Source organism: Pogoniulus pusillus, chromosome 7, assembly GCF_015220805.1.
Source record: "Pogoniulus pusillus isolate bPogPus1 chromosome 7, bPogPus1.pri, whole genome shotgun sequence".
NCBI classification, from domain to species: domain Eukaryota; kingdom Metazoa; phylum Chordata; class Aves; order Piciformes; family Lybiidae; genus Pogoniulus; species Pogoniulus pusillus.
In genome coordinates, this window is record NC_087270.1 from 32,191,241 (window position 1) to 32,197,240 (window position 6,000).

Sequence of the window (6,000 nt, forward strand, 5' to 3'; positions counted from 1 at the left end):
GTAATCTGTATTTGGCTAAGATTTATCTTCTAGAAAGGCATCCATTCTAGATCTGAAGCCATCAGTAGCTGGAGAATGCATCCTTTGGCAGTGCAGTCCAATGGTTATCACCTTCACTCTTAAAAATTTATGTTTTGATTCTTGCCTGAATTTGTCTGACTTTAATTTCCAGCTGTCACCTCTTATGCTTTTTTTATGTGTGAAATGGGAGTGCTGCTGCTGTTACTGCTTAATGTCTTCTCCCTGTGGTGATACTCATACATTGTAATCACTTAAATCATTACTAGATATTATTAAACTCAACAGACTGAACCCCTTTAATCTCTTGCTGCAACACCATTTTCCAAGGTTTCTGATAATTTCTGTGGCTCTCCTCCATCCAATATTTTACCTCTTGTGAAACAGAGGAAGCAAGAACTGGATGTAATACTCCAGTGTGTGTCCATTAATAGACAGTCCTAGTGCTTCCCAGTGCTTTTCCCCTGTTGCTCAGGCACTAAGGCCAGCTAGAGTATCTACATCTGTACTCTTGAATGCTCTTGACATTCCACAACAGGATGTCTGCTTCCAAACTATTTTGAAGAATGCTTCCTGGCAATTCTTGACACTTAGTCTGTGTTTGGGAATTACCTGGCAAAATGCTGGCAGAGGCCAAGATTGTTTCAGGGATGAAAAATGACTCTCTCATGATAAAGATGTTCAAGGACTGATGCCAAGGAAAAAAATGGGCATTTTTTTAATTCAGTAGTGTAGTTTCAGAGTTCTCAGTTATTCTCAAAGAATCACTGATAGTTTCAGCTTCAGTGAAAGTATTAAAAAAAAACCAACAAAGGGGCATATTTCTCTTATTTCCTTTAAGAATCTCAGAGATATCTGGGCTCAGCTGGTCACTTTGGTTACAGGAGGACATTGTCAAGATACATACAGGCATCTCCTGATTGCCATTCACCTTATTACTCTTAGATGCCTTTTGTTTTAACTGATTCTGTTATCTGGCAGGATTTGTTTCTCCCCACCACACTACTGATGATAAAGGATAATTGGACAATTAAGATTCCAAGTTCAACTTTTCACAATGAGATTTTAGGTGAAATGTGCACCCCATTCCTGTGGAGGTTACTCTTACCTGTGGCACCTATGAATCTAAATCACAGAAGCTTTTTTCTACAAGTATTACCCATAGATATAATATATTTGAATGGAGGCAATGATGAGACTTTTAATTAACTCTAACTTTTACTGTAGGAACTGAACATGGAATAAAAACTCCTATCTTGAGTTTCCAGAACTCAAACACTGTTTTTATCTTTGAATATGCTTCCCACAACAAAGATTGAACACAAGAAATATCCAACAGATCCTGCATTTGCTGATCCTAAGACTAACTTGTGTTTTCATGATCTAGATGTTTTGCTCATTGAGGGTCTTTGCTCTTATCTCCTTACTCCTGGAAAAAAAATATGAGGAGCACTGAATGAAGGGGGAAATAGTCTGTGCCCATGTCCTTAGGCCTCAGATAGGATGAATCCTGTACTCTGCACTGGTTAGACCACACCTTGAGTACTGTGTTCAGTTCTGGCCCACCCCAGTTTAGGAGGGACATTGAGATGCTTGAGCGTGTCCAGAGAAGGGCGACGAGGCTGGGGAGAGGCCTTGAGCACAGCCCTACGAGGAGAGGCTGAGGGAGCTGGGATTGGTTAGCCTGGAGAAGAGGAGGCTCAGGGGTGACCTTATTGCTGTCTACAACTACCTGAGGGGTGGTTGTGGCCAGGGGGAGGTTGCTCTCTTCTCTCAGGTGGCCAGCACCAGAATGAGAGGACACAGCCTCAAGCTATGCCAGAGGAAATTTAGGCTTGAGGTGAGGAGAAAGTTCTTCACTGAGAGAGTCATTGGACACTGGAATGGGCTGCCTGGGGAGGTGGTGGAGTTGCCGTCCCTGGAGCTGTTCAAGGCAGGATTGGACGTGGCACTTGGTGCCATGGTCTAGCCTTGAGCTCTGTGGTAAAGGGTTGGACTTGATGATCTGTGAGGTCTCTTCCAACCCTGATGATACTGTGATACTGTGATACTGTAATGTGTGACTTATTTCCTTTTCTGATCTAAAAAAATGAAAGCACTTGAAATCAGCTGAATATACTACATCCTGTGTAATGGAGCCTTTAGACAACATAAAGGGCTTTAATTCATGCATGCATGTGGCTAGGTAAGAGCTATAGGTGTTTCTTGCTGTTGATCTCCACCTTTTCCAAAAGCTTGTGAAGTAAGAACTAAGCACAGCATATGGAAGTTGTGTGAGACTCTCATGTTCAGATACTGTCACTGGCTTTAGCTGCAGACTGGACTAGGAAATGTTCCCTTGTTAGGGTAACTCTTTAGGAGTGGAAAGAATGGCAGGTATGCTAACTTTTTCAGTCATCTGAGTTTCTTCTCACTTATACACCAGCTTTCATATTAGCTTGTGTGAAAGTAGAAAAAATGTAAATCCCTATTCTTACCTCAGAAAGCACCTGTGTTCAGGAATAATTTGATTTGGCATGAGCCAGAGCAAAGCCTGTTACAGAAATACAGTGCTGATTAATTATTGCTTTCATTAGGTTTTATTATCATCACCCTCAGTGACACGTGCAGTGTTTCTTTCATCACTCTGTGTCCAGTTCTGGGACCCTCAATTCAAGAAGGATGTTGAGGTGCTGGAACATGTCCAGAGAAGGGCAACAAAGCTGGTGAGGGGCCTGGAGCACAAATCCTATGAGGAGAGGTTGAGGGAGCTGGGGTTGTGCAGCCTGGAGAAGAGGAGGCTCAGGGGTGATCTTATTACTGTCTACAACTACCTGAAGGGACATTGTAGCCAGGTGGGGGGTGGCCTCTTCTCCCAGGTAACCAGCAATAGAACAAGGGGACACAGTCTCAAGTTGTGCCAGGGTAGGTATAGGCTGGATATTAGGAAGAAGTTCATCACAGAGAGAGTGATTTCCCATTGGAATGGGCTGCCCAGGGAGGTGGTGGAGGCACCGTCCCTGGGGGTCTTCAAGAAAAGACTGGATGAGGCACTTAGTGCCATGGATAAGGCTGGGTGCTAGGTTGGACTGGATGATCTTGGAGGTCTCTTCCAACCTGGTTGATTCTATGATTCTATGATTCTATGATTATGACAGCAGTCTAATATTTCTCAGCACCTGCCCATCTGGCAAGCTTTTGTTCTCTCAAGTTTGTTCTGCCACCATTGATTTTAGATTGGTACTTTTGCAGCTGATCAAAGTGGTGAGATTACTGAAACCAAGGACTTACTGGGAAAACATTTCACCATTGGGCCAGTCTGGCTCTACAGAGCCCTGGCAGTGAAAGGCCTCTGGACAGACTGGGGCAGCAAAAATGATTGTGCATGCAGACTTTAATGATGCTGCCCAGTTATTTTTAGTACACTCTGCATTCCTTGTTTTCTTCCCTTTATAGTGGAACATCATTTAGATGCTTCTTTGAAGACTAATTTAGGAATGTTGGCAACGTCCAGTTAGTGTAACATGTGCAATTTGTTACGTTAACAACGTCTGATGAAACAACAAATATGAATAATCCTGCTGAGTACAGAGAAAACAAATGCACTCATTTTATGCTGCAGTTTGATCTGATATTGTTAGACTACAAATAACTTATTTTCAAACAAAATATGCTTGCCTGTTTTCAGAAGTCTCTAACAGAAGTCTCTCTCATTTTTAGTTTTTCCTTTCAATCTTCCCTTTGCTTTGTTAAAAAAAAGAAACCCAACCAAATAAAAAGCTAACCTCCTCCCAAAAGAACCCCTCAAAAAAACCCAACCCCCAAAAAAACTCTAAAGCAAAAACACACACACACAAAAACAAAGCAAATAAACCCCATGCATTTCACCATCTGTAAAGAAACCTGTGTCCTCCTCAGCTGCTGCTGAAAAAATGCTGGAACTTCATTCACTCTATGCACAATAAATAATAGAGCATGGAAAACAGTCCAAAATCCAATGTTATTCACAGGTATAATAATAAACTCCATGCTTTCTTTTTGGTAGGGAAATCAAACAGCTAAATAAGTTGGAGCATCGTTGCCTGAAGAAGATTGAAATAACGTAAGCTAGAGCAGAGTCAATAGTCAGGCAGTTAATACAGTGAGAAATCCATTTACATTGTTGCCTCAGTAATTTATTTGATATGCTGTTGATTTGGTCTCTGCCAAGAGACAGCTAAGGGCTTGACTACAGCTTTGTTAAACGTGTTCTGAGGTCTTGCACAGAATGACCAGGAGAAAAAGGTAAATGGTCAGATCATAGAATCAGTCAGGGTTGGAAGGGACTACAAGAATCATCTAGTTCCAACACCCGCTGCCATGGACAGGTTGTAATTGGGCAGGACTGGAAAAAGCCTGGGAATTTGTGACTGTAAATGTCATAGAATCGTAGAATCAACCAGGTTGGAAGAGACCTCCAAGGTCATCCAGTCCAACCTAACACCCAGCCCTAGCCAATCAACCAGACCATGGCACTAAGTGTCTCACCCAGTCTTTTCTTGAAGACCTCAAGGGACAGTGACTCCACCACCTCCCTGGGCATCCCATTCCAATGCCAATCACTCTCTCTGTCAAGAACTTCCTCCTAACATCCAGCCTAGACCTCCCCCAGCACAACTTGAGACTGTGTCCTCTTCTTCTCTTGTTGGTTGCCTGCGAGGAGAGGTTGACCCCCACCTGGATACACCCTCCCTTCAGGTAGTTGTAGACAGCAATGAGGTCACCCCTGAGCCTCCTCTTCTCCAGGCTAAACACCCCCTATACCTACCCCGGCACAACTTGAGACAGACAACTTCTCTTTGTTCCTCAATCCCTTCCAACTGAGCCAGGCTTACTTCAGTGATTTCAGTGTATAGATCCCATATGCCCACATGTCACCCCAATTGGCAGGCAACTGTGTATCCTTAGAGCATCATAGATTCCTGTGTGATCCAGTGTAGATGATCCTGCTCTGGCAGGGAGGTTGGACTAAATGGTCTTTTGAGGTCCCTTCCAACCTCTGACCTTCTGTGATTCTGTAATTCAGTCTTAGAGAAATACTTCGAACTTTCCACTGTTCACTGGGGAGATGCAGAAGTGCTGGTGATCATTTCACTTTTTTTTTTTTTTTCTTTATTTATTTTGGTCCTTAATTTTAATAGATGAGTTTTAAAAAAAATTCTTCCTGATTGCTAACTACCAACAGGGTAGCTGAAGGAAGTAGAAAATAAGCTCATGCATAAAAGAAAGGCACTAACCATCAAATTAACTTCCTCAGCAGTGAGGAATAACATACTTCATTACAGTTCCACTCCTATTGTCAATTTGCATCTAATTTACAATTTTAGCCTAGGAAAGCTTAGCCCTGTTTTTTGTTAGCTAGATTAACTTTAGACACAGTACTTAAATTATGTTTTTTGGATCTTTCAGCAAGTCAGAGTGGCTGCCAGTTCTCTAGAAATGAGCAAACTGACTGTTTCTTATGAAACATACTGTTTGTTTGAAACTTGCAGTGGGGCATGGCTGTGTGTTTGTACATATGTTTCGAGGATGGGTCTGCTCTTTGTTCATAAATTACAAAATTGCTTTTCATACTTCCTACAGATTCATTTTGAGTTTGATGTTAGTTCAGAATCCAGTGAGATTTCAAGGAAGAAACAAAATAGTTTCATATCTATTTGCCATGACTGCTGATCTCTTTGATAACAGTAACATGTCTTGAAGGTAACTAGCAGAAAACCCCATCCTGTATAGTTATCTGTGGAGGTGTTACACAAAATATGGTTTTATTTTTCAAAACTCTTTTCACTGGTTAGAAATGCAAGTCTTCTGTTGCCTAGAAAACTTTGTAAGTGAATAGAATAGAATAGAATAGAATAGAATAGAATAGAATAGAATCAACCAGGTCGGAAGAGACCTCCAAGATCATCCAGTCCAACCTAGCACTCAGCCCTAGCCAGTCAACTAGATCATGGCACTAAGTGA